Source organism: Sapajus apella, unplaced genomic scaffold, assembly GCF_009761245.1.
Source record: "Sapajus apella isolate SASKATOON/1434 unplaced genomic scaffold, GSC_monkey_1.0 scaffold31, whole genome shotgun sequence".
NCBI classification, from domain to species: Eukaryota; Metazoa; Chordata; class Mammalia; order Primates; family Cebidae; genus Sapajus; species Sapajus apella.
In genome coordinates this window covers 17,440,190-17,461,800 of record NW_022436971.1, presented here as the reverse complement: position 1 = coordinate 17,461,800, position 21,611 = coordinate 17,440,190, and the positions used below count along the sequence as shown (strand labels likewise).

General features: G+C 45.8%; 1 long non-coding RNA gene across 1 annotated transcript in view; it reads right to left on the bottom strand.

Annotated features, from left to right (window-relative positions):
• Positions 1-742: 742 nt before the first annotated feature.
• The window catches only part of LOC116562068, a 72,172-nt gene continuing 51,303 nt past the window's right edge, over positions 743-21,611 (bottom strand). The window contains exon 4 of the long non-coding RNA XR_004273742.1: positions 743-1,278. This is a non-coding gene — a long non-coding RNA (uncharacterized LOC116562068). The remainder of the gene's footprint in view (positions 1,279-21,611) is intronic.

Below are 21,611 nucleotides of genomic sequence, written 5' to 3'. Positions count from 1 at the left end.
TGAAACAGACGCCCAGAGAGGCAAAGGGGCCAAACTGTGATTGCCCAGCAAGCCAGTTGCTGAGCAAGGATTCACGTCTAAGCCTACCTCTAGCTCTGTGTTCTTTCCCTGGTACTAGGTCTCTCTCTCCACCCTTGCACCTGTCTTTCTCAAACATTACTGCCACCCACTCCATCCTTGATCAAGCTATGGGAAGGTCTGAGAAAAAGGCAGAGCTGTGGCCTGCGATATTTGACCTTTGAAGTCTTCCAGCTCTTCCGAGAGACCTCGGCAGAAGTCTGAAAACAAAACAGAACACCAAAATCCCTAAGCACAGTAGGAATCCTCTCCTCCTGAGAATCAATTAGTTACTGTTGTAAAGCATTACACAAATGTTGTACTATTATTGGACAATCATCTGGCATGTGCTGTCTGAGAATGTTAATAGGAACACGGATAGTCCTAAGAGACGGCTTGTCAATCCACAAGATGCCCAAGAGAAAAAGAAGTTCAAAGTTGAAGTCGTTAGAGGAAGAACAGTAGCTTCTCATCATTAGAGGGTAATGGCACTCAATTTACCACAAAGGCTCTGTCATCCTACCCACTAGGCCCCTGGTGCCAGGCAAGCAGGCTTGGCCCTGACTGCCTTACTCTATCCTTTTGTGTTATCTGAAATTCCATGTCACTTCAAATACTTTATTGAAACATGCAAAGGATGGATGAATGGATGGATGGATAATAAAGAGGCAAAGAGATAGAAAGATAATGAAAATAGATGCTGTATAAAAGCTGTAAAGAAACAGCTGGTTTCTGCTGGGGACAGGATGCACCCTGCCTTGAGGTCCCCGAGCTGCCACTTACACCTGGAGTGTTTTTCCTTGGCTCCTGGTGACGGGCAGGGAGACAGGGCTTCCCTGCAGCCTTGTGTGCAGATGGTGATGGCGGCAGGAGGTGGATATGACAGGAGACCCCGATTCCCTGCCTTGTCTTCCTCTCCAGCTGCCAGGGAGCAGGGAGCGGCATATGAACACAAGCAATGGGAGTTTCTTGCCTGCGTGTCCAGCTGCTCAGGCACCAGGCAAATGTAAATGCACCATGGCAAACATGTCACGTGGCAGCTGCCATCCCTCAGTTCACCCTTGGCCAGTCTCTGAGGAAGGAACACAACCCTGGGCAGAAACAAGGAGGGAGAATAGCAAGGAAAGTTCAGGAGGCCATGTTACCAAAGAAGAGCTGCCAGTCATTGTTCCACGGAGATTGGCCTTGGTTTGGAAGAATGCCAGGGAATAGTTCAGCAGCCTGGATGGAATGAATGGGAGGAAAATAAACACACCTTTTGTTGAATGATAGACATGACATGTATGTCCTCAGACAAAAGAAAAAGAGTCGGAAATAAGGTAAAATGTGACCAGGAAAAGCTTACTTCTGAGTAATTGATTTTTCTTTTATGGACAATGTGAATCTTCAATTGTAGGCTTTCCCTTTTTGCTTTGGTTGCCAGGAAGCCCATGCTTTAATATGCAATTCAACTTCACTAAGCAAGTAACACCTTATGGAATAAATTCCTATAACAAACTCTCCCTCTGGTTTTATCATACCATATTATCTGTATTTTCTCAAATATCGACTTAAAACATCCATCTACATACTGGTATTTTATTGTATTATAGTTGCACAAGCTGCATCAAAAGTTTTTTGGAACAAAGCAGGACAGAAATATGTACATGTAGGCCAGCAAGATTTGAAAATAAAAAGGCAGGAATGAGTGCTCTAAATGCAACTGGAACCCAAAAACAGGACATGAGAAGGAGAGCGTGGGGTACCGAGACACTTTTGTCCTGTTCCCAGTTGAGTGACCAGATGCCTGCAGCGTTGGACTGATCATTTCATCTCTCCTGAACCCAGTTTTGCCAGTAAAAAAGGAAGAGTTGTTTAGATTGTCAATAAGATCCCTACCAAATATAATAATTTCTTATTTGAAGTTTGTACAGCTTTTGTGCACCTCCCAGGAAGAGGGGTGGACTTGGGACAGAAGTTGAAGGCCAGAGGGTGCCACCCTGCAGTTGAGACACTGCCTGAGGAAGGAAGTGCTGAGGGAGTAAGTAGAGGTTCCAAGGACACTGTTATTCAAATGAGGTAAGAGCTGGCTTGGGAATTGGCAACTGAAAAGTGGAGAGAGAAGAATCTGAGCGTCCACTTTGTTGAAATCAAAAGATCTCTGTGAGAAGAGGACTTTGCCAAGGCAGGACAAAAAGGGGACTGAGGACACAAGGCTCAAATCCCAGGGCTTGGGAGAAGCGCGGCTAGAGAGAGGAACCGCAGCCCTGATGGCCCCTCACAATGGTGACCTCTGAGAAATCCCAGGTGGAAGTCAAGGGCAGCCGCCACATGTCCTGACAACCACAAGAGGGTGATAGCTTTGGGAATGCAATTTCAAACCGCGCGGCAGGGTGGGTGGAGCCTGCCTTGGCTGGAGTTGAGGGCGGCAATTGTGTTCCATTGGGGTGGCCCAAATGCGTGCCATACATTCACCCATGGGGATGCGGCTCAGGAATGTGTTCAATATTCTCCAAAATCATGGTCACAGCAATGGAACACACTGGCTTCTATGTGGCTGGAAAGAACCAGAACATGGACAGAGAAGGCTGACATCTTAATCATGACTCTTTGTAGAAACCATTCTGGATCTTAATAAGTGGAATCCAGTAAAAATTTGGTGAGACCTGGTCTTACTGCCACATTTGGTCAGAAAGCCTGGGATTTTTGCAAATTGATTGATTAGGACAAACATACTAACATCTCTGACCTCAGAACCAGTGGCCACTCTGTCAATCAAGCAGTCGGGTTTGTGAGTGTGTGTGTGCATGTCTGTGTGTGTGGGTGTGCATGTATGTGTGTGTGCATATGTGTATGCATGTGTGTGCATGTTCATGTGTTATATGCATGTATGCCAGTGCTGTGTGCCATCTCTGCATTACTGTGCTTTACCCTATAAACACAACATACTGTTGTCCCACTTAAGATTGCCACCCAGCCTAATGTGTGGCCCACAGCAGGGTCTGGAGAAAGAAAGAGGAGCTGCTGTGTCCTGGGACACGTAGAATTTTAGAAGGACGATGTCACGCAGATGCTTAAAGCAATAGGAAGAACAGATATATGGAACAAAACAGAGCTGCTTTCAAACTCCAACTGCTCCCAAACAGCAGGTCCCAGAGAAGTCTGGGCAACTCCCTGGGCCTCCACTTACCTACATGTAAAGCGGCAGGAAAGCACTGCCATGTGGGAGCTGTGCAGAGTGACAGCAGCACTGTCTGCAGAGGGCTCCCGGTGCTTAGCAAGAGTCCCTACATCCTTATTCCCTATCCTGCCTGTTCTCTGCTGATAGGGGCCTGCACGGTCAGGAGCAGTGCCCAGCTTTCTCAGCTGCTTCCCTGTGGAATCAATGGGAGTATGGGTTGAAGGGAGACATGGTTAAGGAGGGGAGGTGCTGGGAGTGACTTTATTGCCAGCCCTCAGCAAAGGCTGTGATAAGCCACATCTGGAATAACGATGGCATATCATACTCCCTACTCCAGCGCTTGAGACTGTGGGAGAGTCCTGAGTTAGCCTGGCATTGACCCTAGAGGGAAGGCCCAGCTCAGAGGTTCTACTTTCCTGATGCCCTCATAGGGAGGGGCCAAGCCCTGCAGGGCCTCCTCAGGTGTGACTGGCGCAAGGACCAGAGGGGCTGGTGCTTCTCACCTGCCGGGTGGGAAGCACCAGGGGCTGATGGTATGACCTGTGAGGATGCTGATGCTTCCAAAGGATCTACAGCCCAGGCCCAGCTCTGACATTGTGGGATCAGAGGAGAACTGAAGGCTCTCAGCCTGCAGACCTATGCCTTCTCCCCACCAGCTCCCGCTTGCTCCCGCAGCTCAGGGGCCCCCTGAGCCTGAGTGTGGACCATCCAGCCTGGGAGTCAAGCTGCAGCCTCCCCTTCCCGATAACCACCCCTGCAGCTGCCCCTAGTCCAATAAACCTCTTTAATTTGTAACTTGCCCAGTCAGAGGTATGTCTTTATCAGCAGTGTGGAAACAGACTAATACAGTGAGATTCTGAGGGCCTGAACTTGGGCAGTTTGGGGAGTGAAAAATAAATGGGCAAATCCTAGAGCTATAAGGTGACGAAGGATCACTAGCATTTGTCAGACATTAGGGGCAGAAAAGAGGAAGTATGTCCAAGCGGCTCACACACGGGAGAGTGAGCCACAAGGCAGGGTAGCCTTAGAGGTGACGGTGAGTTGGGGGGGTTCCCTCATAGGTAGGACATTACTTTTTTGATTTTTGGTGTTAATTTTCAAGAAGAAGCACGCCATACCTTGTATGTCTGAAGCTCCCCTGCCCCAGCACAGCAGAGTAAATGTCCACTCTAAGAATTGGGGTGCACAGCCCAAACTGGAAACTATAAGCATGACATTACTTCAATCTTTTTTTACTTTAAAAAATAGTCTGAATCAGTGTATTCTATATATACTCATGTGGGTAGGTGTATGTGTATGTGTGTGTGTGTGTGTATATATATACATATATATATATGTGTGTGTGTGTGTATATATATATATATATATATATTTTTTTTATTTAAAATTAGTGGCATTGCATATCCCCCAAATTAAGGTAAATTTGACTCTCCGTGAAGTCGCGTGGTGTATTTTCTGTAATTGCAAAGGTCTCGCAGGGACAGTATGTGTGCAGCTCCCTGGCGAGACACAGACCATGGACAGCTGAGAGGGGACGTAGATGAGATGGGGTGCTGGTGGGATGGGAAGCAATGAGACTAGTAGGCTGGGGGAGTTTGAGGCACAATGGCCATGTGCAGAGGTCCCAGTTCAGGCAGCCTGGAAAGCTCAGAGAGGGTGACCAGATGGCCTTGAGGAGTGAGGACAGGGTGGGCAGTGTATGTCTCCCAGAGACAGAATGAAGGGCTGGGTGGAGGTGAGGACAGATGCATGTGACTTGTTTAAGCCACTTCACTTGAGAAGTTATGGGAGGTGACTGTCAGGCACTGAGCGGTAGGTGGAGGCACCGGTAGTGTAAGCCTGAAGCTGTCTGCAGCCTGAGGTTCAGAACACCAGGGAGAGCCAGGAAGGACACAGCACCCAGGCTGAGAGCGCCTCACAAGACAGGGAGAAATGGCACATCTTGGGCAGCTGCAGAGAGAAAGGGTCCCCAGGAAGACGGTATTTGGCTCATGGATTCATCCAGCAAATACCATGCTAGCCACTTGCTGGTTGTGGCTAATGTGGGTGGGGACAAAAGCCAGGAAACCAACAATGAGTGACACAGCAGAGAGGCGAAGGGGTTGGGCAGCCCTGAGAAAGAAAACCCAGGCAGCTGAGAAGAGGGTTTGAGCCATCTAGAGAATGGTGGACAGCCTTTGGTGTGAACCTCTGGGTATCTCGGGTATCCAGTGAACCCCTGGGTATCCGCTCCACGCCTTCCCACCACCTGCACTTTCCGCTGGCCTCTCAGGTTCCCTGGAAGCACAGAGGGAAGAACCTCAGTCGCAGAGGCTTCCTTTTGTTGAGCACTGACCACCAGCTTCATCGCCCAGCTGAACCCTCTCGGCAAGTCCACGAGGGAGCTTCTGATGCTATGGCTGCTTTCCAGTGAGGAAGCTGAGGCTATGCAGGGTTCACAAATCTCACTGGGGCCCCAGTTAATGGAGGCACAGGAATGAGACCTAATTTGTCCCAGAGCCCAACTGACCTTTAGTTAACACCCTGCATGCTACTCGGTTAGTTCTCGCGCCTTTGAGAGAAGCTCTCTGCTGTTCCCTTCAGATACCGACTGTATTTCATTGAGGTCTCATAACTGGCTGCATGGCTGTGCCTCTAAGGCCAGAGCCATTACTGAGATGCATGTGTGCAGTCTGTAGAGGTATCCTTCTCTGTGGATTTGGGTCACTCCAAATCCGCAGTAACCAAGGCAAGAAGCAGCCTCTCCCATGTGATAGATTCCTACAATCTTTACAGACTAGAAGCCCTCTGGCTCCTGGCTTGCAGATGTTTTCACTGGTGTTGCATTTTATTTTCAAATCAAATCTGGATGTTTCTAGGTAGGATTTGCACTTTCTGGTTCCCGTCCCCACCATCCTACCTGCAGCAATTTCTCGCAATCCCACCACTCCCTGTACCCTGAAGGCATCTGAGTTAATTACCCCATATTATATTAATATCAATGGATTCATGACCGTTTTTGTTGCATATTTAATACAATTTAAAACAAGATCTTCCAGATCAAAAGAGTCCTTGTTTAAGTACAGAAGCATAGTGATTACCTGTGTACCATCATTTTGAAAAAGTTAGACCAGACAAATGTCTGTAGTGGTTTTCTTGATAATACACATATCAGCCACAATCAAGAAAGCTGCATGTCAGCTGATGCTAAAACAAATGGAATACTCACCCAAAATAAACCATGATAATATGTACAATTTTAGAATTTCACTGAACATGTATTTTATAAGGAGTGGAAGGAGAATTATCTGACAGAATGGCCTCTGAGGAGAGTTCATTGTTAGAACTAATGTTTCTTTAAAAAAAACCTTTGGAAATCTAGAACTATGGAGGTAAAGGTTTGTTTACCCCTCTACTTAGCTTTTGGTGCAATGAGCAAACCACACACTGTTCGGGACTTGTGGGAAATGTGGGCAGTGAGATGATGGCAGACCGAAGACCTCCCTTTGCCCAGCTGTGTTCCGATACCGGGAAGGAATCTGCAGGTAAAAGAGTGGAATCAAAATGCAGATTTAAACCCGATCCTGTCTTCTAGGCAGGAGGAATAGTGTTATTAAAGCATCAGCTACGTCCTGCTTGTCGGTGCCCTTGGCCTCAGCCTCTTCCACAGCAGGTCTGTGGAGCTTCCTTATCCTGCCCTTTCACAGCACATGGAGGAGCAGAGGGTGGGCATAAGGGTGGCTTTCGGAGAAGCAGAGTTGCAATCAGGCCCCACCTGGAAACCACAGCGCGCGCTTTCACCATCTACATCCCCACTTCGATTGTGAGCCTCTTTGCAATTTCCCATAGCTTTCACCTGCCTCCAGAGAACTGCACCTGAGACCCACCTCCTGGCACTGGTCAGCGGATTAGTCACCCTGAGTCCAAGGAGTTTCACCACGTGTGCTGGAAGCCTTCACCAAGGCTGTCCTCTCTATGTACCTCAGAATGCACAGCTCCGCATGCAGGGTGAGGATGGAAAGGGAGCCCAGATGGAAGCAGTTACTAAGAAGACCCGGACTTCAAATGTCAGCTCTCAGCCAAGCCCAGACCAGCTGTGTGTGCAGTTTGCTGTGTTTGTAAACCCAATGCTTTGGATTTGGAGGCAGCTGTGAAGACAGTGGGATCAGAGCCCCTAGGGTACACCATGGGGGACACACTTGGCCTTAGAGATCCATAGCCAAGGGTGGCCTGTGCTACTGTGGGTCCCTCTCCCAGCCACAAATCAGGGACTATTTAATTCTAGAGACACTCCCCATGAATCATCACACCTTTGGTTCAAAATGCAGAGCCTTTCAGGTAGAGCTGCTGAAAAGTGGAGCTGTGTATCTTCATCCATCCTTTCAGGCAAGAGCAATCCACTGGGTTAACATTGTGGCGTTGCCAATGCTCCTCTTATAGGCTGCTTTCTCCGGAGTCCAGACCTGACCCTCCACTGGTTCAGACCCAGATGCTTCTGTTGCCTTCACTGTACTCGACAGGCCCTCATCACAGCAAGCCTTGGGACACCCCGAGAGTGCATTCACACCTCTCTCCTGTCCACACTGAGTACCCCTTGTCAGCAGAGATGAGGCCTTTTCATGTCTTATCCTCAGAAGTAGATGTTCTTACCGGGCAGGATTCCCGCTCAGTCAATGCTTGCTGCTGCAGACACCCTGCAATCCCACCTCCTGCTTTCGTGCCTTCCCATGACCTGCTCCCCTTGGGCGTGGGAGGCCTTCATGACCAGCCTCTGGTGACTATTACCACAGCAAAGTGATAGGACGTCACTTCAAAGATAAGGTTGTAAGAAGACTATGACTCTGTCTTGAAAGAGGCACTCTCATCCTCCCTCTTTCTCACTCAAACCTCCCTCCATGAGAAGTAAACTACCACGTCCTGAGCATCCCTACAGAGATGCCCATGTGACACTGAACCGCCGCCCCGACAACATCCCTGAGGACCCGAGGCCTGTCAACCACGAAGGTGTGCCTGGTCCTCCAGAGACTGAACCACCCCTCCTCCCCAGACCCTGGCCACACAAACTGTTAGAGAGTGTTTGATGCCTTCAGGCATTGGGTGCTAGGGTAATAGATTAGACAGCAGGACGTAACTACTGCCCATGCATCCATAAATGTGCAGATGTAACTGGGTGTCCCACTTTATGGTCTGGAAATGTGTTCCAAATTGTGGCACTCCAGTGCTCCCGTGCTGGGATTGACGGGAAGTCTAGGATTCCTCCTGCCTGCTGGGTCCCCCAGCTGCACCATCACTCAGGGCTGGGTTCCCTGGCCACGCCATCATACCCTAAGCTGGGTTCCCCGGCTGCACCCTCACACTCTGGGCTAGGTTCCCTAGCTGCGCCAACATACTCTGGGCTGGGTTCCTGGGCCATGCCATCACACTCTGGGCTAGGGCCCCAGGCCACAACATCACAGTCTAGGCTGGGTCCCCAGGCTACGCCATCACATACTGGGCTGGGTCCTCCAGCTGTGCCATCACATTCTGGGCTGGGACCCCAGGCCACACAGTCACACCCTGGGCTGGGTCCCCCCACCACGCCATCACACTCTGGGCTGACTGGGCTTGTCCCTGCTTACTGCTGAAGTCATAACCCAGGGAGGCACGTTGAGGCCCAGCTTCTCTGCCACAGCTGCAGGAACTGGCTCCAGGGGACAGAGCAAGGGGCTGTAACCGGGCAGCACCCAGGACCTTCATCTCCTATGCTGCCTCCAGGCTCTCCTATCTCACAGGCACATCCTAAGGCTGGTTCCTACCCATGAGAGTTGGAGCTCATGCATTGGGTGCTAGGATAACAGATTAGACAGCAGGACGTAACTACTGCCCATGCATCAATAAATGTGCACATATATCTGGGTGTCCCACTTTACAGATCAAGGCGGATCCATACAGGATTCAGGCAGATCCAAGAAGCATGGACTCTACGTGACTCAGGACACGCAGAAAGCCACTAAGCCAGAGCCACTGAACCCCAGACAGCACAGCCCTGGCTTCCCCTCAGTTGATCTGGCTACCCTCTCTGATATGCAGAGCTTGGGGAAGAGGACCATCCCTCTAGCTGGCTAGGACCCTGCTCAGTGGCTTGGGTTCCACCTCATAGCCTTTTGGATTTAATCACTCTGACACCCTGAGGGTGAGCCCTGCACTAAAAGGCCACTTGCCCATGACAACTGCTTCACAGACCCAGAATCACTTGTCCCCCTCAACCCTTCACGGGGATGCTGGAGCCCCAGCTCTTCCTCCCAAGAGCCTTGACTTCAGGGGCATCACTGCCCTTCCCTGCCTCCCTGGCCAAAGTCAAGCGAGGCAGAAGGAGCCACGGCATGGCTGGAGGCACAGCAGCAGAGAAGGCATGGCCCAGGGTGAGGAGCAGCGTGAGCATGGCTAGACAACAGGATGAGGATCCTCAGAACCCGAGGAGGAGGCTGGAAAAGGCATCTGTGGCTGACTTGCAAGAGCCTTGAATTTCACTCTAAAGCTTTGGGAGATTGGCCTGTGGGCAGCCAGTTGTCACTGGAGGAACTAAAGGCAGAAGCTGTCCAGATCAGAGGTGTCTGGAGAGGATCATTCTTAACAATGTCCACCCACTGCTTATTTATGAAGAACCTACTATGCTCCCAGCCTGTCACAAGAAGGCTAAAAACATAATCAAGTTTAGTTTCTGTATGGATTAAACTGGCAGATGTCTTCAGTGGCTCCGGCCCCACAGAAGCATCTATCCACATGAGAACTCATTGATCATGTGGTCATTACTGTCCCACATCAGGAAAAATAATCACCTCCACTATCTGGACACTCAGGTGTCAAGTTGAAGGCTGTCAGGAAGGTCTGGGTCCTTAAAGACATCCTCGTCTGTCTCTGAGGGGAGTCGTGAGGCCACACTGAGGTTATGGAATTATGTCCAAATGCAAACGGGAACCAATGGCTTGATTAGCCTGAAGCCTCATCATGAAGATCTCTTTCTAAGCCACTTCTGTTCTGTGGGTCCCTAAACCCAAATGTTCTATATTGGGAACCCATCTATATCATTATTCCAAATGCCTTCTAGTCTTTTCAGGGAGAACCTGTAATGTTGTGAGCCAAGGATGTGCTCACTAGAGTTAACGATGGGACTGAGTCCTTGACGTTCCTGGGGAAAGAATGACAGAGGACTGTCAAATTCAGTGAAAAGATCAGCGTGTATGTATGCATGGGAAGATTCCCTAAGTCCCAGCTCAAATAAATGGGCAGAATGTCACCTACTGAAGGGGAGAGACAGCTATGTCAAAGGACACAAAGGTCTGAGAAAAAAAAAGCATACATTTTATTCTGCTATTTTGGAGTGATGAGGAAATTCATTTATTCTGCTATTTTGGAGTGATGAGGAAATCCACCTAAGTGTTAGAATGCCACAATTTACATTTGTTGTTGCATCATTTGTTTTTAGTTTGTTTCACAAATCATTTGTTTACCCATTTAACAATTGGGCCATGTCCTTCCATGTACTGAGCCTCTCCTATGGGCAGGCAGTGTGTTTGGCCTGCAGTCACAGCGGCGGGACAGTTTTCATCCTCAGGACAATTGGAGGGGGATGGATTGCCTCCCAGGGAAGGAGGTCTGCTCACCTAACACCCACAGCTGCAAGGAAGGCTGTATTCATCATCTTCCAGCTCAGCACAGACCCATGTGGTACCTTCTTCATTGCAAAGATTACATTTAAAGGCTCCTTCTGCCTCTATGTCTGTAAGCATTGCTATGAATTAAATCATGCTCCAAAAGCCTCTGGGACTTGCCAGTCCCAAGCAGAACTGCATCTCGCCGGCTTGCCGGGTGCCCCACCTCTAACGCATTGCTCCACGTGGATCAAGCCACTCTTGGTCCAAGATGGGGCTCACACCACCAGCTGTAGCACTGTTTGTCATGGCTTGTGACAGTCTCAAATAGAAGCCAGGAATGCTGAATCACATTCCTTGTTGAGCTGCACTGAGAGCCACATCCACCCTGAGCTATCAGCCTGCCTGAGAATGTTCCAGAATGATGGAGGTGAAAGCAGGCCTCCGGTGGCTAATGGCTGAGATGGCATTCTCCAGGAGGATCTACATGTCGAGGGCAAATTCTCCATTCCTCCCAGCAATTCCAACAATGGTGAAAATAATAAAACCAGAACAACTGCCGAAATAGCAACAAGTCCTGTCACTATCACTGCGTTATTTACAGCTACTTCCAAAGCAGATCTGGGACAGAAGATGGATTTGGGAGGTGAAGGAAACACTGACCGGGAGTGGGAAAAGAGCTGGGGAAGGAGCGGCGCCCAGCCAGGTGTCCTGCTAGTTTTCTGAGCTGTCCTAGCAAAGTGTGGCAAACTGAGTGGCTTGAATATCAGGAACTTACTCTCTCACAGCTCCAGAGACCACAAGCCCCAAATCCAAGTGTCAGCAGGGCCGCACTTCCTCTGAAGTCTCGGAGAGAGGAGCCTTTCAGCCTCCTCCTGCTCGTGGTACCCCAGGCCTTCTTTGGCTTGTGACCTCATCACTCCACGCTGCCTCCCTAGTCCTGAAGACTGCCCTCAGAGAATGAAGCTCAAAGAAGCCCCCATGACTCAGAGTAAGTATCAGAAGTGAGTCTTCCTCAGAGCTGCATCTGCACTGACCCCCAGGACCCCCTTATGCTGCATGAAACATGTCTCAGTGCACATTCCAGCCCTACCTGCCCCACTCTGAGACACGCTCCCTGTTAATTACAGAACTGAAGAATATCCAAGGCCACGTCTCCCGATCTTCTGACTTCTGTGATGATGCAGTGAGCTCCAGAGTCACAACAATGAGTCCAGGTTTCACAAGCAAGAGACAGAGGGTGGCGTGGTGGGGGGAGGGGGGCAAAGCAGATCAGCCGTCCTCTGCCGGACAGCACGGCCCCTCTGCATGTCACCTGTCAAATCCCGACAGCAGCTCAGGAAACTGCTAGCTCAGCAGCACAGGTTAGGACACTGACTGGAAACTTGAATTGCATTTGACCACTTTTAGTTAATAGAAATTATTATTAGAAAATGCAAAAAAAGAAGAAGAAGAAGAAGAAAATGGGGTGGAGCCGAGCATGGTGGCTCACACCTGTAATCCCAATACTTTGGGAGGCTGAGGTAGGTGAACCACAAGATCAAGAGATCAAGACCATCCTGGCCAACATGGTGAAATCCCATCTCTACTAAAAATACAAAAAAAAAAAAAAAAATTAGCTGGGTGTGGTGGTGCGCGCCTGTAGTCCCAGCTGCTCCAGAGGCTAAAGGCAGGAGAATTGCCTGAACTCGGGAGGCAAAGGTTGCAGTGGGCTGAGATAGCACCTCTACACTCCAGCCTGGCAACAGAGTGAGACTCTGTCTAAAAAAAGAACAAAAAGCAAAAGAAAAAGAAAAGAAAATGCGATTAACCAGACGGGGCATGGTGGCTCATGCCTGTAATCCCAGCACTTTGGGAGGCCAAGGTGAGTGGATCATTTGAGGTCTGGAGTTCGAGACCAGAGTGGCCAACATAGCAAAGCCCCATCTCTACTAAAAACACAAAAATTAACCGGGTGTGGCGGTAAGTGCCTGTGGCTCCAGCTACTCCTCTCGAGGCTGAGGCACAAGAATTGCTTGAACCCAGGAGGCGGAGGTTGCAGAGTGAGACAATGTCACACCACTGCACTCCAGCCTTGGTGACAAAAGTGAAACCCAGTATCCAAAATTTAAAAAAATGTGGTTAACCGTTTGGAAAAAAAAAAAAAGCTGTATCCTTTCCTAATCCTTTTTACCAAAATAAATTTTATATGGACCCAAACAATGATGTAAAAAAAAATACATTAAAATCACTCCTAAAAATCTGGGTGAATGTGCTTATAATCTTGTGATATAAAAAGACATGATAACGCTATCATAGCTAGAAACATATTTTAGGAAAAAATTTATAAGCCTGAATATATGTATTTTTAATCTACATAGCAAAAAAAAACACAACAAAAGAGCTTAGAGAAAAATGACTGTTGGAAAAAGTATTTGTCTAAAAAGATAATATTCTTAACATGCCATGAGTGCTTTAAAAATAACAAGATAAATATTTTCAAAAAGATGAACAACTCCTGAAGAAAATAAAAATTAAATAGACAATAAATATGTAAAAAGATCTTCGACTCCCCCTCTAATTAAAGAAATACAATTCAGATAATATAATTTTCTATATCAGAGAAAGTCTTGACAATGCTGGGAAATGATTCAAAATATTGACACATTCATCAACCATTGCTGCAAGCCTGGGTGTTTGTTTGATAAAATTCTATCAGCATTTAAAACATGTATATCACATGGCCCAATGATTTTATTATGTGCATTTATCCCAAAAAGATAGTGAATAAATTTTAAAAGAGTTCCATTTAAAAATATTCACTGTAGGCCGGGCACCATGTCTCACGCCTGTAATCTCAGCACTTTGGGAGGCTGAGGCAGGCAGATCACCTGAGGTCTGGAGTACAAGACCAGCCTGGCCAAAATGGTGAAACCCCATGTCTACTAAAAATACAAAATTAGCCTGTGGTAGTGGCAGGTGCCTGTAATCTCAGCTACTCAGGAGGTTGAAGCAGGGGAATCGCTTGAACCCAGGAGGTGGATGTTGCAGTGAGCCGAGATGACACTATTGTGCTCCAGACTGGGCAATTAGAATGAAATTCTGGCTCAAAATAAATAAATAAATAAATAAAATAAAATATAAATAAAATTTTTTTAAATTCCCTGTAGTGCTATTACAGAAGAAGAAAATAAAAGAAACAGAAACATTAATAACTGAAATGTCCATCAATAATGGGATTAAAAATTATGGTATATTCCTAAAGGATGTAGAAAGCAACTAATACAAATAATAATATAAACCTGTGTTCATGGATATGGAACAAGCTCAACTGTGCTGGTTAGGTTAATGCACAACACTTCCATGATTTAAGAAGATACAAATTTATTTTTCACTCACACAAACTCAACAGCAGGAGGGCAGGAGTGGGAGGCTCCCTCTACACAGCCCCGTGGGCCCCAGCTTCCCAGAGGCCCCTCACCCTCACCATATGGCTCCTGGGACACCCAGAATGGATATCCACTCAGTAAATAGGAGAAAAGAGAGGAAAAGGAGAAGGTCATGAGGGCAATTGTTATTTAATGGGCATAGAAGTAACATGCACCATCTTCACCTACCAGAGCTTATTCCCTGGGCCCAGCTAGACACAAGGTGCTGAGAAACAGCCCCTGGCTTGGCGGCTGCCTCTCCACTGTGACTTCCCCTTATTGAAAGGGAGGGGAGGGATTGAATTGCAGTGGAAAGGAAGGCATCTCTGTCCCAGTAGAACATAATCATTGACTTAAAGAGCACAACAATTAGGACTGTATCTGCTATGGAGCCATTCTGGGAAACCCTGGGAAATGCACACACACATATGCCAGGCCTCTCTCATCTGACTTCACCTTGTGAGAGCTGCCTTGCTATCCAAATCTACCTGGTTGCACAGGGAGGGTCACCAACCCTAGCTCAAAAGTGATCTGAATCTATCAGGTTTTTGAGTATGTTTAGCATGGGTCTGGGTGTGTGTGTGTGTGTGTGTGTGTGTGTGTGTGCGCGCGCGTGTGTGTCTGTCAATGTGTGTGTGAGTGCAGATGGAAAACCTAGAACAAAGATCACTGTCTGCTTAATGGTAGTTATATTTAAGAAATAAGATTTAGGGTTGGGTTTTACTTCTTTCTTTTAAGTTTTCATATACAAAAAAAAAAAAAAACCTTATATTTAACACAGTAACTTTATATTCAGGGGGAAAAAGCAATATAACACCATATTTATTTGGGGTGGGGGCAGGGAGTATAGTGTTTATACTTAAACACCCTAGTGCAGGGGTTCCCAGCCTCTGGGGCTGTGGACTGGTACTCGTCCATGGCCTGTTAGGAACCAGGCCACACAGCAGGAGATGAGCACCCGTGAGCCATGAGCCGTGAGCCATGAGCCATGTGCCGTGAGCCGTGAGTCGTGAGCCGTGAGTCGTGAGCCAGCCTTACCACTGGAGCTCCACCTCCTTCAGGTCAGCAGCAGCATTAGTCTCACAGGAACGAGAGCCCTGCTGTGAGCTCTGCATGTGAGGGATCTAGGTTGTATTCTCTTTGTGAGAATCTAATGATAAATATAATACACTTGAAATAGCCTCAAACCATCCCTGAACCCCTAAACCGTGGAAAAATTGTCTTCCACAAAGTCAGTCTCTGGTGCCAAAAAGATTGGGTACCACTGACCTAGGGGACTATGGGATGTCTTTAAGGAGGGCAGATCCCCACACTCCCTGGAGATTTTTAAGCAGGGGCTGAGGGGATGGATGGATGTGTTTTAAAGTGTCACCTGGCTTTAGTGGGAATGAGGAATTAGAGCCACCTGCCATTGTGTGCTCCATATAGAATACTTGCAAGCTTCAACTGCACATGAGGAACTAGGCTGCCTGGGTTAGCCTGTCAACGTTAAAGGGACAGGGAGAGGAGACAGACCCTCGGAGAAAACCAAGAAAGACCAGGGAATGGGGGAGAAAGCCTGAAGAACAGGGTATCTTGGAGGCCAAGGAAATAAACTTTTGTTGGGAAAGAGGAAGGCCTGACAAAGCCAAATGTGTAGAAAAATCAAGTGAAGTAAGTACAGACAAATTTTTTTGAGTTTGCAAAAAGAACAAGTTTTTTTTGTTTTTGTTTTTTTTGTTTTGTTTTGTTTTAATTTAAGAACAGTGAGGTTGGTGGTAGCTGAGTGCAAGCAGTCTCACAGCAGGGAAGGGACGAGGGCTCTGAGAAGCCACTGACAGCAGGCATGGAAGTTAGTGGAGGGTGAGAAACGCAAGCTGAGCTGTGAAGCGGAGGAGGGCTGAAGGACAGGAGCTGAGGGTGAAAAGGGTACAAACAGGGAGTGTTTCTTTGTTAGACTGTTTTTTGCTGTTGTGCTGGGGGCTCTTTTGTCTGCTTGTTTTCTTGTTTTAGGACTGGGTCTCACTCTATTGCCTAGGCTGAAGTACAGTGGTGCAATCATAGCTCACTGCAGTCTCAAATTCCCGGGCTCAAGTGATCCCCCTGCCTCCTCAGCCTCCTGAGTAGCTGGAACTGCAGCACCATGCCCAGCTCCTCTTTTCATTTTTCCTTTCTTTTTTTTTTTTTAATGATGATGAAGGTTTAGAGAAGCTTCAATGCCGATAGAAGGAGAGGTTGAAGAGAGAATAAGTTTCCCTGGTAAGTGGGGAGAGAGGGTACAACACCAGGAGAATGACGGCTCTTAAATATAATGGAAAAGGAGGGAAAATAACGATGCTTATTAAAGTAAATGTTAGCCTGTTTTCAATCCATTGAGGAGACTGCATCACTCAGAGTAGACTAAGTGTTTTAACAAGAATCCTTCCATCTCACTGGCTTCTCTTAACAGTCTTTTTGTTGTTGCTTTCTTGGCTCTCATCACAGTCCAGTGTTGGTTGTTGGGACTGAAGGTGGTGGACATCACAGTGCTCCAGCCAGGGCCCCAGGAAGACCCTTTCAGAACTGGAGCTCCACAAGCCTCTGGGGCCCCCAGAACTCTTCCTTGGATCTGATAAACCCAGTCCACAGACAGAAAAGAGGAGTAAGAGGCTGTCGCAGGGAGATTTAGAAGTTACACTTGAAAAACGGCATTCACTTCTGCCAACAATTGCACTGGAAAAAACTCAATCGTTTCCCCAAAAACGCTGCAAGAACACTAGGAATGTTTTCTAGCCGTGGACCCAGGAACGGAAGGCGCATAGATATTGGTGAGCACTTGCTTTCTCTGTTACAGAGAAAAAAAAAATTGTATTATTGTTGTTGCTGCACCTGTATTTATTTTGTTAATATTTGGACATAGGTTAGCTTTATAACCTGAATAGTAGGCCCTCAGCAAATCTTCGAGGAAGGAGAAAGAAAGGAGAAGGAGGGACAGAAGGATTGAGGAAGAGAGAGAAGGCTGTTTTTGTAGAACCAAAGCTGGTTTTTTACACAGGTATAGAAAATGCCTGCTTAACTGGTGTGATTTGAGCAGAGGTCTTTTTTATAAATTTTTATAACAAAATAAAAACCCAGTAATAGCAGTTACCATATTCACTCTGAAAAATAAAGTCAGCTGATCCAAAATTGAAGCCTATCAGAAAAATGCCTTAATTATGGAGCAGTAAGAAGGTACCAGAAGCCAGAAAGACATCTGATCTACCTCACACACATACAAACACCATGGTCCCACCCAAGTGTCCACAGAGAATTGAGAGCAGCATTGGTAGCACTGATGTTGAGAGTTGTACCTTTTATGCCCTTTGGGGTTTCATTCAGCTTTTTGCTTTACTTTCCATTCACTCGCTCATTCACTCATCATTCATGCCTTGATGGCTTCTCAGAATCAAATATTATTAGTGTTCTAGCATTCCATATAAAGGTATAGGTTTTTGCTGAAGAGTGTCTCGTTAGTGCATTTCAATCTATGGTAACAAAGCTGGTTTACTCATGATAACAGAGCAACTTGTTCCCCACACTAAATCATGCAACAATATGTGGATGAGTCTACAAAGCTCAATATATTACCAAAAATTTGCAATGTCAGTCTGAACTGGTATTTATAAATGAAGAGATGTTATTAGTGGAGCAATTTTGTTAAATGAATATTGTGCCAAATTATCTCAAATTTATAAGATAACACTTATAACAATTTTATGGAAAATCGCTTCCAAAATTATACCCTTATGAAGCGCACACATTAATAACACACCACAAGGACACGTAAATTATATAAGAGTCAAATCCTTTTGCAGTTGTATACATTGAATAATGTGATGTTTTTGCAAGAGCAAAAGGTATACTATGTCATTAAAACATACTAGCATTTAAAAATGTTACATTAAAATCACCATAGACAACTAGAAGATACAGAGGCAATAAAGACAGTGTTTTGAGCATGATGATATTTGTTCCCCCTTCAAAGGGGAAAATAAAAATACAAGACCACATATATAGAGAGAATGAGATGAACTCCAAATAGGAATTAAGGAGGGAAAGTCTGACCTGTAGCTATTTTGTAAAGTTTGCTACACTGAAATGAATCAAATCATCAAAAGTATGAAGAATTCAGTTATTTAGCAATAACATAGAAACAGCTCTTTCCAGGAACTCCTGGGAACTGTGCTGGTTATGCCAATGGGAGAAATGAGAGCCACTCCTAAGGCTGGAAATGATGAGTCAACACCCCACTTGTTCAGAGAGCTCAGCCATATGGAACGGCCCACAGTTCCATTCATGCACTGTTGTGTATGTGCTCCCATATCCTACTTCTATGGTTTACGATTCTTCTGCTGCAAATACCTTTTCTTCTTGCCTCTCATTATCTTCTCCTTTGGATCCTCTGGTAAGTCCAACTTCATCTTTCAAGATTTGGCTTTGGAATCAAACCACTGTGAAACCTTTCTTGATCCAAGTCACGAAATTACTGCCTCTCCATTTGGCCCCTTCTGCATCCCCTTCAGGATGCTTTTTGGTTTCTGCATTACCTCTTCACTAGGCTGTAGCTGTCTTCATCATCACTGTGAACCTAAGCCTCAGCATTACTACTGCATCAGCTGTTCTCATGCTGCTAATAATGACATGCTGGAGACTGAGTAATTTATAAAGAAAAGAAGTTTAATGGACTCACAGTTCCACATGGCTGGGGAGGCCTCACAATCGTGGCAGGAGATGAAGGAAGAGCAAAGGGATGTCCTACACGGCACCAGGCAAGGGAACACTTCTTTATAAAACCGTCAGATCTCATGAGACTTATTCACTATCAAGAAAACAGCACAGGAAAGACCTATCCCTATGATTCAGTTACCCACCCCCCTAATCCCTCCCATGACACATAAGAATTGTAGGAGCTACAATTCAAGGTGAGATTTGGATAGGGACACATCCAAACCATATCAACTACTAACACAGATGGTTGCATTATTTGTTGAACAATGAATGGAGGAACAATTTGCTGTATTGTCCTAAGTAAGCCAGTTTTGTTCCCTTAGATTGAGATGAACTAACTACACATTCTTTGGCCATAATCTTTGCATAGAATACTAGAAGACTAATAATGTTTGATTCTGAGAAACCATCAAGGTAGCAGCCTGTATCAAAATGAATAATGAATTGGCAGTAAGGTAACCTAGAATTGTGTGGCGGCTTGGCCATTTGGTAGAGGTTTTGTGGCTTTGGACAAGATTTGGTACTTCAGTAATCCTTAGTATCCTCATTGATTATATGAGGATAATGGAATGGGATTGGATGACAAAGGCTTCTTGGAGCATAAAATCCATTATTCCTGATCAACTTTAGTACTTAATTATGTATTATCCTATCTTGTTTATGTCTAAGGTCTATATATCCTAGCTCTACAAATATATTGCAAAGTCATCTAACACATGGCATAGGTCATTCATTCCTTCATTTTGCAAAGTGAATGGCCTCAGTGGTTAGCCAGCCTTCTGTATTAAGGGCTATGACTGTAGAGCCCCAGAGTCCTGTGTTTGGTCCTAGCTCCATCATTTACAGTTTTCATGTCCTTGGGAAATTTACTTTTCTTCTGTGTCTGGCACTTTGAGTTTGTCGTGAAACCTCTCTGAACCTAAATTTCAGTTTCTCCACCTGTAAAGAGGAACGATAATGTTATACTTCATAACGGTGTTGTTAAGAGGCCAGTGAGGGTTTTTCCAGATGCACCAGTCTCACACACTGCAAGAAATGCAGCCGACAGCCAAGCATGCAAGTGCTGGGGAAGGAGAGATCATGAGGAAAATTTTACTCTTTCCTTGTAAACTCAGCTTAGCATAGACATCACGAGGAGCATTTCTTGCATAGCTGATAATCATGAAAGAGGCATTTCTCTTTAGCTCCATCATGGTGCAGTAAAAGCAATAGAAAAAAATTGAACTAAGTTGAGACCACACTCCCACTTTATTAAAATATATACAGCTCAAATGGAATAGGCATACACAGGCCTTATGCAAAGTGATGCTCTTTAATCAGGGCAAAATTATGCCATGGATTTCTGCACAATCACAAAGCCACCTAGAAACAGAACATGCAAGACCCCACTGTTGTGCTTTGTGTGCACATGAAGGTGGCCTGACAGCCAAATTTTTACATGTGCTTGAGAAATAATTTTCCCCACCCATGATTCTAGTTGCCAAGCTGGGGCTGTCTTGGATGTTGAGTGTTGAGGCAATGTTGATGGCAACCACCATCAGGGCCCTACAGGAACAGCCTCAAGATTGGCAAATGCTTGAACACCTAGCAACCTAGCGACACACTTAGCTGGGACATACTCTGTTTTCAGACCAGTGCAGAGTACTTTAGGGCTGTTTTTGAAACACGATTCTATCCCACAAACCCATATTGAACATCTATCGTGTGCCAGGTGCTCTGTAAGACAAAGAAATCTAGAAAGAAATACATTCTATTTCCTGATAACCTAGTCTTGCAAGTGAAACATAAGCAAATAAGTATAAGCATGTGACAAGTATTACAAGAGAATTATAGAAATGAAGTGAGATGCTTCAAAGCACCGTGTTTTCACCATCAGTGCAGATATGATGCAGAGCCAAATTACAAAATTATTAAGTTTTATGAAAACACTTGCCTATTATTTTCTCCTTCATCACCAAATCATTAAATATTTGTATACAATGTAGAGTTTTAAATGTGATATGAGCTACAATCACCAATTTTTATAATCCCCAAAGTAATTTCCTGTATTCGGTACAATGATCATCCTTTTAAGAGCAAACAAATTGAGATGCAGAATAAGGGACTATCAAAGCCACATAGCTAAGAACTATCAAAATGAAACAGTTAACCTTGGACCTTAGACTTCAAGTACAGCATTTTCCTCTTTACAACATATAGTTAGTTCCATCATAACTGCAATTCTACAATTTTTTTATGATCCAACTATATAAATAATTACATTAAATATAAATGGTCTAAGTTCACTAGCAAAGGATAGAGATGGTCAGATTAGATTTAACAGAAAAAGGAAAAAAGAAAAGAAAACCGACTGTCTGCATTTAATGTTAGATTTAAAAGGTGAGAGTCTTGTGGCTGTTACCACTTAGGTTGCAGAAAGCTGGAAAGAGCACTGCTCATCTCCTCGGTACAACCAGAAAGGTAGAAAACCTGAAAGTTCACAATACTTCTAAAACTCATTGGAGACCTGAGATCTCAGTACAATCAATTAATCAAAAATGAAAGGAAAGCCTGGCAGCTAGAAGTGAGAGTGAACGTGGGTACTCACTTCCTGGAGCAGAGACCAGTGCCAGACAGGCCAATAAGAGGAATTCAGCAATGATTGAAAACTAA